This window comes from Ceratotherium simum, chromosome 24 (assembly GCF_057802395.1).
Source record: "Ceratotherium simum simum isolate JZ-2026a chromosome 24, ASM5780239v1, whole genome shotgun sequence".
In the NCBI taxonomy this organism is placed as follows: Eukaryota; Metazoa; Chordata; class Mammalia; order Perissodactyla; family Rhinocerotidae; genus Ceratotherium; species Ceratotherium simum.
In genome coordinates, this window is record NC_141923.1 from 4,622,786 (window position 1) to 4,634,880 (window position 12,095).

The following is a 12,095-nucleotide window of genomic DNA, read 5'->3' on the forward strand; positions in this document are numbered from 1 at the left end:
GCACTCGGGATCTGAACCCACAAGCCCCGGGCCACCGAAGCAGAGTGCATGAACTGAACCACTACGCCACTAGGCCAGCCCCATGGCTCTTACTTTTTAAAACTCCCATCTGACAATCTCTGCCTTTCATTTGGGGGATTATTGGTCTGGCTGGGGTAAGTCACCATCCGGCTATTTGTTTTCTATTCGTCCCACCTGTTCTTTGTCCAGAACTGAACTCTTGATTCCTCTCAAGCCCCTTCCTCCCCCGAGCTCCCATTTCAGTAAACACGCCACCACTCGCCTGGTGCTCAGGGTGTCCCTTGGTGCCTCTCCTCCCCTCACATCTCGATCTGGCCCAACAGCAAACCCTGCCACCCTCCCCAGATATCTCCAAGCTCCGACCTCTTCTCTCCAGCTGCGCTGCAGCCCTGCCAAACCCCTCTGGCCCTCACCTGGGCTGCTGCGAGAGCTGCCTGCAGGCTGTCCTCCAGGCACAAGGGCACAGTCTTTATCAACAGAGTGGTCAGTTCTCTGCCAAATGCTCCTGTGGCTTCTCACCCACTTAGAGGGAAAACGTCCTTGGCTTGCCCATGTAGGCCCTGAATGATCTGGCCCTGGGCTCTCCCTGAAAACTCATCTCCTCTGTCTGTCCTCCTTGGCCTGCTGACCTCCTGTTGTCCCCGATGACACCAGGCACGGCCTAGCCTGAGGGTCTTTCTCCCTTTCTAGAATGCTCTTTCTCCAGGGTCTCTTCATCAGACCTCTGCTTAAGTGTGACCCTTTGGGGGGACATCTTTGACTACATTCTCCACAATAACACCCCCATCACTCGCCCCTTTATTTATTGCTTTATTTTTCTTCGGAGCATGTTTCTCTGCATGACACATATTTGGGCTTCTTGTTTACGGTCTGTGCCCCCAACAAGACTGTGATTCCAAGGACTTTCTCTGGTGAACACCAAATCTTAGTGTGCCAGTGGCTAGAACTGCATCTTGCTCGCTGTGGGTGTGGAATAAATCTTTGGGGCATGGGTGAATAAACAGAGAACTTCTGTTCTGGGTGAATTACAGGGTGATTCTAAAAGAAGAAAAGTTTAAAAAAATGTATTACTCAGGAGCTAAGTTACGTACAAATGTACCAAACCTGATTTGTAAAGAAACCGCCACAGCTTATTTCTATTGTAGATGCAAGTAATGAATAACCAACCTATAGATAAGAAAGATAGAGTGATACGTATAGATATTTGATGGGCCAATGCTGAGGACTAGCCCAGAAGTGTTATCTCCACCAGGGAAGAAAGCACTCTGGAGGAGCGTGGTTTACAGCATAGTTATATACCGTTTCAGAACAAAGAACATACAGCAAACATGACAGGAATACAATTTTTTCCTCAAAGTCACAAGGAGATGTTTTGCTACAGTTTAGCACATACACAGCAGGTCAACTTCACCTTGGTTCTCAGGGAAGAAAAGCTCATCTTCAAAGAAGTATTGCTATTGGCATCAGAGAAAGGAGGACATTCATCCCTGTCTTTAAATTGTGTATTCTTTGCTTCGGGAGAATGTTTGAAGCAGATGTACAATGCATATTCAGCAGGCCGTAAGTCAGGCTGTTCTGGGAAAAACAAGTTTTAGGCCAAATCAGATTTAAACCAGAATGGCTTCCCCATATACCTCAATATGTCAAAATTTCTCATTATTCTCGTTATTTTCATCACTATGATATTACAAACTTGCACCAAGCACTGCTCATGTCACAGGCACATATCAATCCCAGTCTATCTCCTCCCAGGCCTTTGTCATTTATGTCCGTCCCTGATAGAAACGGCAGCCACAACGCATCCCTTCATTTTCTCAAGACTTCGAGAATAGGCAACACAAATGCAAAGTTACTGATGCATCCTCACCAAGAGTCACTTGACAGAAAATCTGGGGATTTGGGACACCATTTGTTGTGGGTTGAATTATGTCCCCCCAAAGACATGTTTAAGTCCTAACCTCTGGTACCTGTGACTGTGACCTTATTTGGAAATAGGGTCTTTGCAGATGTAATCAAGTTAAGATGAGGTCATTCTGGATTAGGGTGGGCCCTAAATTCAATGACTGATGTCCTTATAAGAAGAGAGAAATTTGGACACAGACACATACACCCACACAGGAAGAACACCGTGTGCCAACAAAGCCAGAGACTGGAGTGATGCATCTATAAGCCAAGAACGTTAAGGGCTGCCAACAACCAGGGGCTGGGAGAGAAGCACAGAACATTCTCCCTCAGAGTCTCCAGAAGGAACCAACCCTACCGACACCTGGGTTTCAGATGTCTAGGCTTCAGAACTGTGAGAGAATAAATTTCTATTCTTTTGGCCACCCAGTTTGTGGTACTTTGCTACAGCAGCCCTAGGAAATTAATGAGCCCTAGTTCCAGAGACAGGTTAATAATTTGACCAGAACACCAAATCCTGCATCATGGAAGCTTCAAGACTATGGGATGGAAGGGAGATAAGACTCCATCTGCCACAAAATGAAGTTGTCTGAGACTTCCTATGGCTGTGGGATAAGTCACTCCATTGGCAAGTCCAACTGTCACTGTGTCCCCACAAAATAGAATGGGCCAAAGACCTGTGTGTCTGATGTGGCACAAAGATATGAACTTTTGGCAAATCCCTCATGTGTGCAATTGCAGCATGCCGGTTTCAGTGCCGTAATGCAGACATTATGTGATTCACGTTTATACTGAAATGGAATACAGTCTTGTCATTAAATGTGAGGGACCTGCAAAGTTAACTTCATCTTCCAGGTGCCTCTGATGACTGCAGCAGAAGTTGCAGGCACAGATGGTAAGATTTCATCTTCTGCCCCTCACGAAGAATTCACCAGACCATGAGCTGAGGGATGCCTGGCACAAGGCTAGCTCTCTTGTCAATTTCCTGGGACCTTCTGAATGGTGATTCATGGCTTCCTTGGACACAAGTTTCTGCTCTGTACCCTTTCTTTCTGTTCCATCTCTTTGTACCAGCAATAAATATTATGACTAAGTAGAGGTTTTTGATGTGATCTTTGCAATGTAGTCACAGAATCAGATAGAGCAAATCCAGCACGCACCACCACGGAATGTAAGGATAAGTGTACCAATCCTAAGAGGCCAGGTTATGCTGCAGTAACAGAGGACACGCAAATCTCAGTGGCTAGAACAACAAAGGTTCATTTCTTGCTCCAGCGACATGTTCATCAAAGGTTGGCTGTAACTTTTCTCTGTGTCATCTTATTCTGAGACCCAGGCTGACGGAACAGCTTTTATCAGGAGAATTGTCTGTTGTTCTAGCCAGTTCTGGCTGCTATAACAGCATACCATAGGCTGGGCAGTTTCAACAACAAACATTGATTTCTCACAGTTCTGGAGGCTGGAAGCCCAAGATCAGGGTGCCAGCATGGTTGGGTTCTGATGAGGGCTCTCTTCCTTGTTTACAGATGGCTGCTTTCTTGCTGTGTCCTCACATGGCAGACAGAGAAATAATTTCTCTCGTGTCTCTTTTTATAAGGGCACTAATCCCATTCGTGAGGACTCCACCCTTACCTCCTAAGCACCTCCCAAAGGCCCCACCTCCAAATACCATCACATTAGGGGTTAGGGCTTCAGCATAGGGATTTTGGGGGATGCAAACATCCAGTCCACAGCACCTATTTTAAGGCATAAAAAAATGAGCCATGTGGAGAACCACATGGTTTCTGCTCAGAAGTGACACATGTCACTTTTACTCGTATTTAATTGGTTGAAGCAAGTCACATGGCCAAGTGTGATGTCAATGGACAAGGCTGCATAAATCCACAGGGAGGGGAAATAAGAACACTGCAGAGACATACAGTTTGGGGCAAACCACCAGTTAATATATAACCTTGTTAGAATCTACGTGGTGATGGTACCTGAGTGTTCACTGTAGAATTTTCCAACTTTGCTGTATGTTTGAAAATTTCTATAAAACAATGTCAGAAATATATGTATTCTAACTACTGAATGATAACTTTTTGTTAAAAATATTAAAAAACACAATTGTTGTCTATATTTAGTTGCACATATGGATAACTTTTTGCAAGTGTTCAATTCCTTTTGAATCACTTTATATAATTACCCTATTACATGCTTATTAAGAATCAATTGTTTATTCCTAGTTTATGCTAGTTGTACTTATTACTGTAATTATCTAATTTAATTCAATTTCCTATAAATCAATGAAACATGAATGCAAAAAGTTGTTGTTCCTATGAAAACTAAATCGAGTGCTCTGGAAAGACTGGATAAAGGCAAGTCACTTAAAAATGATGTTGAATGACATTTGAGTAGACAACTAAAGACACCGGGGGATCATAAATGTCTAGAAGGATCCTTTACGCAGGTTGCTTCCACAGCGTCCTTCAGGTCTCACTCCACTTTAAAGAAACCAAGACTTAAAACTGTACATGACATATTGTGGGGGTACGGGTTGTGCATGAAAGATGATGTGGCATTTGAATCAGTGGACTCGTCTCAGTGGCTTTGGCCCTCCATAAAAAAGGTTGTTAGGTCATCAGCATTCAGGCCAGGAAACGAACCACTCTAGGTATTTCAAGTAGAAAGGGACTTCATACAGGGATTCAGGTGCATACCAACCTGCTGGAAGGGTGAGGGGTGCAGACGTCAGGGGCTGCCCCAGGCCTGTGCTTCATGGCCCCACCGCTGCAGCTGTTGTCCAGAAGTCAGGGGATTACTCCTGTCCAGTCACCTGCACCATGAAGACCATGGCCAGGCAGTGGGATGTGGGTTCAGCTACTGCCAATGCACACACCTCCAGAGCCTGCTTGTCCGCCCATTCTCCTATTCTCCTTGGAAAGATGACCTTCGGCATGTGTGGGCGCAGTTGAACCGGCAAAACCTAATCTCCAACAGAACTCTAGTGCAAGAATGTCTGGAAATAGAGGCCTTTTTTTAGCTTTCCAATTTCTGGACTAGAAAATGGATTAAATGAGTGTTGAAAGAAGCTATGTATCTAGGACAATTGAAAAAAATGAATGAATATTCTTTGGTTTTCTTTTTTTTCAAAGCTGTGATTCTTTTTATTTTATTTATTTATTTATTTAGGTGAGGAAGATTAGCCCTGAGATAACATCTGTTGCCAGTCTTCCTCTTTTTGCTTGAGGAAGAGTGGCCCTGAGCTAACATCCATGCCAATCTTCCTCTATTTTGTATGGGGGATGCCTGCCACAGCATGGCTTGATGAGCAGTGTGTAGGTCCACGCCCAGGATCAAAACCCAGGAGCCCTGGGCCACCAAAGCAGAGCGTGCAAAGTTAACCACTACGCCACCAGGCTGGCCTCTGAATATTCTTTTACATACAAATATTTTTCCTTTTATATATTTTAAGTCAAAATAAATTATTTAAGGGCACAGATGCTCCAATAATATTTTCAGATTCCTGGCTTTAACCAATTTCTTGTTATTAATGATCAATCCCAAATGCAGCAGGTGATAAGGCATTAATATGACTCAAAATGTACAAGAGGCTAGTCCAGTAACGGGGAGAACTGCATAGGGAGGATGCTGCAAGAGGAGAGCTGGCAGGTTGAGGAAAAGGTGGATTTGACTCGGAAACTCAGGTGAAAGTAGGAAATCTTGAACTACTACTTAATGAAAATAAAAACACATAGCTACATACTCCTTACCATTTGTAAATGAGCTTTACTGAAAGCAGATGCCCGAAACACCCCTTCTCCAGAGTGTCCCATGGCTGGCTCTTTCTTGTCACTTGGATTCTTTTTTTTTTTTTTTTTTGCTGAGAAAGATTAGCCCCAAGCTAACATCTGTGCCACTCTATATGTGGATCGCCGCCACAGCATGGCTGATGAGTGGTGTAGGTCCACGGCCGGGATCTGAACCCACGAACCTAGGCCACAGAAGCTGAGGGCGCCGAACCTAACCACTACACCACAGGACTGGCCCCTAGATTTTTGTTTTGCAAGCACAGAAAGCGCCCACTGTGTGCACCCTGCCCCACCAGGTGCTCTGAGAGCCCAAGCTCTGTGTCTCTAGCATCCAGGACAGGGCTTGGTATGGAACCAGAACTCAATAAATATTTGCTGAATGAACAAACGTATGATCATCCCTCATTTATAGATGAGAAAACCAAGTCTCAGAGAGACGACGTACCTCACTGAAAATGACACAGCTGGGAGGTGGGGTGGCCGGGACTCCCAACCTGGCATCAGAACTCCACACCACTAACTGCTATACGAATGACTTACTGGGCTGATTATTTATGTAATGGGATAATATTTTGAAATACAGGCAGTCGTGGCTTTGCATGGTAGTGTGTGGCTGTAAAAATGCTTGTGTAAAGCTGAAACCATGCAAAGCAATCTTAATAATCAATGGGTGGTGATGGCTGCAGGAAATTGTGAATATACTAAAACCACCGAATTGTACCCTTTAAAATGGTTAAAGTGGTGAACTTTATATCATGTGAATTTTGTCTCAATAAAAATTTTATTTTTAAAAAATGAACATATGGGGAGAAAAAATAATCAGTGGGAAAATACAATTGTTCTATAATCTTCAAAACATTAAAAACTTGCTTATTAGTTATAAATATACAGGCAAATAAAAAATAGTAAAACTAATATTTATTCAGTACACACTAACTTAAAACATTAGAAACATTGAGAATTAAAGTGTCTTACTTCTTTGCTCAAAAGCAGCACAGATACTAAAATTGGAACAATACAGAGAAGGTGAGCATGGCCCTGTGCACGGCTGACACGCAAATTCGTGAAGCGTTCCATATTTTTACAACAGTGTGAATGTCCTTAATGCCACAGAACTGTACATGTGGGAGTGGTTAAGGTGGTGGATTTTATATGTATATTTAACCAAGATTTTAAGAAAAAACTTGTCAGGAGTAGTTTGAGCAGTCCTTGCCTTCTTCTCAATTGTATAACTTACGAAACTGAGTGAGCATCTTTTCTCTGCCTTGGTGAATTGTCACAGTCCTTTCTAAATTTGGATCCGTTTGCAACATTTTATATACTTATACAAATTTTATGTTTTGATGATGTGAAATCTCTATGAGAGTCCTTTACCAGGCAGTGTTTGCTGGCATCCCTTCCTCAGGACGTCTTCACCTTCTCATCACAACCACTTTCCTCCTTTGTGTCGACCAGTCGCCCTCGCCAGGGTCCTCTGGCTGCACAGGCGAGTCTCTGGAGCGGGGCTGGGTGCAGGCTCCCTCCAGCGGCTCTTTCGTCTATGACTCCAGTACTCTTCAATTTGGATTTCACTTCCAGGTTACCGCTTCTTGTTCCTTTGCTGCACTTTCACCTTTATTGGCCAATTCCCTGTTTCAGTGATGCAGTTCTGTAAAATCTTAAGTGGGTTCAGCACGGAAGCAACATGATTACAGACTTAGCTGGCTGTGTGGGAACTGAGCAACAGGCGCAGTGACCGGTGACTGATGGACTTGGAAAGAAGCGCCATATGGCTCAGGTCATGATGCACATTTGTTATTTGTGTAGCAATCTGTGGACTGGAGCGCTCACAGCGGTTTGTACTTGATGCAATTTCTCACAATTAACATACCACGGTAACTGATACTTTGAACTGCATTGTTCGGGGACTGGTATTATTTCACCAGACCGTGGTAACTAAGATTTGTGCATCAGAACCGTGCACAGCAGGGACTGCCTACATTGACATTTTTTCCCTCCATCTTCCTGTTAGTTCCCCCCACTCAAGGAGGAGCCGGCACAGGCCCGTTGCCCTAGGACTGAAAGCAGAAGGTACCTTCTGTGGGTCTTTCGGACTTTTTTTCCCAAAAGCCCAAGCCCTTAGGAGAACAAGGGTGTATGGTGGAGGGAGGGAGAACTGGAGTCTCCCTTGTAGGCAAGTGTCCTGGAGAAGAGGGGGCGATGAGGCATCCTGGAGCACAGGAAGATTCCCCCGGGCTGGGGTGAGGAGAGGCAGGTGACAGGTCTCGGGCCTGCTGCCTGCCAGCTCCCAGAGAGCAATGCGGGAGGAGTGTGGTACCAGCTGACACGACCCCAGGCAGGCTGGCCAAAGGGGCCCTCCTGCCCAGTGAGGCTGGAGGTGGCACTGAAGCATGGGACCAGGGGGTTGCAGGAACCACTGAAGACTGATGACCAGTGGCCAGCACGTTCCCTCACAGGCCTTGAACCTGCAGGAGTCTGACTCAGGAAGCGGCAGAACTCTGAAATGGACTCCTGTGATGTGCCAGCGGGTGGAATCGTGGAATGGGGGCTTGGGTCAGAAATGAGGCTGTTAATGGAGACAGCGGAACTGCTGCACACCCAAGTTTGTGGCTGGAGAGTCATGCCTGTGATAACCATGGCTGCACCATTACCATGAGCTGGCCTGTTCTAACGGCTTGTTCTAACGTGCACTACACTAAGGAGATAGGTTATTATCTTGCAGTTTGAAGATGGGGGGTAAGAGGTTTGGAGGGAGAAATAACTTGCTTAAGGTCTCAAAGGTAACAAGAGGCAGAGGAGGGGTTCAAACTCAGATCCCGCCTGTGTCTAGAGACTTTTAACCACCAGGATGGCATGGGCTGGGTCTTGTTCTGCCCTTTTTCCAGTCCCCATGCAGCACCAAGCACAGGATCCTCCAGTGCCCCCTCCCTCTCTCCCAAATGTCGACCAGCGCCTGCTCTCTAAGCTTCAGCATTCCATCCATAAAACAGTGATTCTGGTGCAAACCGTGGCCTCAGAGGCGCTCAGGGATCTCTGAGCATCCACCCAGGAACAGGTGTCGCTGTCACTCACCTGCTGGCACCAAGCACCTGGGAATGGGCGTCCTGACACCTAGTGGCTGCTCATGTAGCTGCAGGCCCTGCTGATGCTCCCAGGGCTCCGGAGCTCTCCCGGTCTGTATTCTTCACCCCGGGGGTGCTGCAGCTGCCTGCTGCCCTGGCTGACTTTCCCTCTTTCCCACGCAGGGAAAGGCTGTGCCAGGCGCTATCACTCGTCACGCAGAACACCAAATTGCAGCCACAAGCAGAAGCCCCCATCCCCAACATTACTCAGACTTAAAGCCAAAGAAAAGTTAAGCAATTATGTGCTTCTTTAGCCTCCTCCCTCAATCCTGCACCTTCAGAATTAAAAAGGTGAGGTGGACAACTAAATGTGATGTGGTATCCTTGATGGGATCCTGGCACAGAAAAAGGACATTAGGGAAAAACTAAGAAAATCTGAACAAACTATGGACTCTAGTTAATAATAATGTATCAATATCGTTTCATCAATTGTAGCAAATGTATCACACTAACATAAGATGTTAATAACAGGGGAAACTGTGTGTGTGTGCAGGGGGGCATATGGGAACTCTCTGTATTCTCAACTTTTCTGTAAATCTAAAACTGTTCCAGGAAAAAAAAAAAAGTCTATTAAAAAAGAGAACGTGGAACAGGGGATGTTGCTATGACCACATCTGTCAGTGAGCCTCTCCTCTTGAGGACCAGACATCCTGATGGGGCGGGTGGGCAGCTTTGGGACTCAGGGAAAGGGGTTCTGAAGTGGTCATTCCCAGTCTGCACAGCTGCAGGCCCTCCCTGTGCTGTGAAAATCGCATCTCTGGCTCTGTAGTTCCAGCATCCTATTATGCTCCCAGAAGACCACATGCCTGCTGAGACCTGGGAGCACCAGGTTTTCCAGACACTGGGGCTGATCATGGCAACAGAGCCCCATTTCAGGACTGGGGACACAAGCGATGGGTTGAGTTCCACAGATGAGGGTTGAGTCCCTTCTGGAGGTGGCTGCACAGGCCCCTGCAACCTCCTGCCGGAACTGTCACTGGTGAGCCTCTGACGGTGCAGGTCATGGTGCTGTTAGGACACAGCATTCCTTCTCTTTCCAGGGATTTCTCAAGAATCAGATAAATCACGTTTCCCCCTATACCCCCACTCATTCAGGCAGCTAGAAGGGAGCTTGTTGTTGCCTTTAGGAAGGATCATCACAACAGACCATGGGAGAACAAGAGTCAAATCCTTTTTGACCTTCCAGCAGTGATTCTGAGCTACAAGAACTTGTAGCCTGTGAACACACAAGGCCCAGGGTGGCTCAGGAGGTGCCATTATGGAAATTAGGAAAAGGCACCTCTCTTTGCATGTAGCCCCAAGCCAGGACACAGAGCATGCTGATTTCAGCCCCACTGGCCATCTAAGCACATGAACACCCTGTGCAGCAGCCTCGGAGCTCAGAGACCTGGGCCATGAACCATGCAGAAGATGGGACGAGTTAGGGCCAGGTTTCCCATGTGAAGATTCCACAGCCTGGGCTGGGCATCAGGGATGGGAGAACCGAGGTAGAAGGAAGAGGGCAGGTGCTGGGAGCCTGAGCAGATGACAGAGATGCCAGTGTGGTCTGGGGTTTTGGGAGTAAAGGGCATACTGCCTTCCTGCCTCTGGGGGGTGTCCAGCTCCGTAAGAACAACAAAGAGGCTGCCAGGGAGAAGGGGTTGTCTTAGAACCCTGCAATGGCCTTATCTCACTCAGAGTTAAATCCCACCTCCTTTCTGTGGCCACCTGTTACCTCTCTGACCATCGTCTACTACTCAAACCCACACTCACTCCACTGCAGGCTCCCTCCCACCCCAGGGCCCTTGCACAAGCTGGACCCTCTGCCCGTGATGCTCTTCCCTCACTTCCTTCAAAGCTGCCTTCTCAGTAAGGCCTTCCCTGCCCCTTATGTCAACTTCTCCCCACCTCCTAGGCCCCTCCTCTCTCTCCCCCCGGTTTTAGTTTTTCCCAGCAGCACTCATCACTTCTAGTACAGTACCAATTTTGTTTATCTTGTTTATTGTCTTTTCCCTGCACTAGAAGGTAAGTTCCATGAGGGCAGGGATTTCCACCTCTCTTGTTTGATGCCAGATCCCTAGTGCTTAGAGAAGTGCCTGGTAGCCACTAGGTGTTCAACAGATATTTGTTGAATGAACTAAGCTGTGGCAGGTTGTTTGTCTTCCAGCCTTCGCCCATTTCCCATCCTCCTCCGTCCAGTTCTGGCTTCCAGGCTCCTCACTCCCTCTGCTTCTCCTCTTTCCCTGGCCCTGCCTGACACCCTTCCCGCCCCTGGTGTAATGGGCTCAAGACACCAGACAGCTCTGCCCCGATGAGGAGGGGAGACTGGGAAGCAGCTGGCTCCATCCTCCAGGGTCACCAATATCTTGAGCAGAAGCAGTGGGGAAAGGGAGTGTCATCAGGGCTGGGGTGACTCTGCTCGGCACTGGCGGGGGTGTGTGTCTGCTCCCGGTTGGCTCGCCCACCCTCGCTTCTCAGGGTGCGCGAACCATCCGGCGGAGGGTCTGCGGGTGGAGCAGGCTGACGCCTGGGTCCAACCCTGGCTCCCCCACTTCCAGGCTGTGCGGCCTCAGCCCAGTCCTCCCGTCTATGGGCCTCGCAGACGTTACCGACCCCTCGCTGCTGTCGGCAAGATTCAGTAATACAACTAACGCCAAGACGGCCGCACCTCGTGGGCAGGACGCCACATACCCACTATCGACGACTGGCCGCTGAAGTCAGCCAGGGACAGGGGCTCTGCTCTGCTCGACGACATGAAGCACGGTCAGCCTTCCGGGCAGCTGGAGCGGGGGCCCGCTTCCCGGGCCGCCGGGCCATCGCCCCGCTTCAGACTCGGCGGTGCACGTCCACGCACCGCGCCTCACGCAGGCCTCGGGCAACAGGCGCCCCTTTCACAGGCGACGGACTGACGGCCACATCACTCTGACAGTAAGACCCGTGACCTAAAAGGCGGCGCCTTACTTAGCAAGTGACCGAACGCGCCCCGCCGACGGCCGCGTGCGGAGGGCGGGGCCCGGCGGGCGGTCGGCGAGCTCCGCCGCCCCGGCCCCCGGGCCTGGCTCTCTCCGGCCCTTTCCCGCCGCGCTCCCGGACACGGCAGCTTCGCTCACGTGCCGCGGAGTCCGCTCAGTCACGTGCCCCGGAGTCCGCTCAGTCACGTGCCCCGCGGCCCGCTTGTCGATCTTGAGCCCTCGGACCAATCCCCGCGGCCAGGACGGGAGGCCTTGGGATTGGTCCGTCCCGGACAGGGGGCGGGACTTTGCTCCGAGGAGGGGCAGCA

General features: G+C 48.5%; 1 long non-coding RNA gene and 1 other non-coding gene across 2 annotated transcripts; one reads left to right on the forward strand and one right to left on the reverse strand.

The window, feature by feature from the left end:
* Positions 1-763: 763 nt before the first annotated feature.
* On the reverse strand, positions 764-11,888 carry LOC147913802 (uncharacterized). Its single transcript, XR_015556005.1, has 3 exons — positions 11,507-11,888; positions 1,433-1,596; positions 764-1,059 (listed from the first exon to the last, which is right to left on the reverse strand). It is a non-coding gene; the product is annotated as an uncharacterized LOC147913802 (long non-coding RNA).
* LOC147913803 (U6 spliceosomal RNA) lies at positions 6,694-6,797 on the forward strand. Its single transcript, XR_015556237.1, has one exon. It is a non-coding gene; the product is annotated as a U6 spliceosomal RNA (small nuclear RNA).
* Positions 11,889-12,095: the final 207 nt, after the last annotated feature.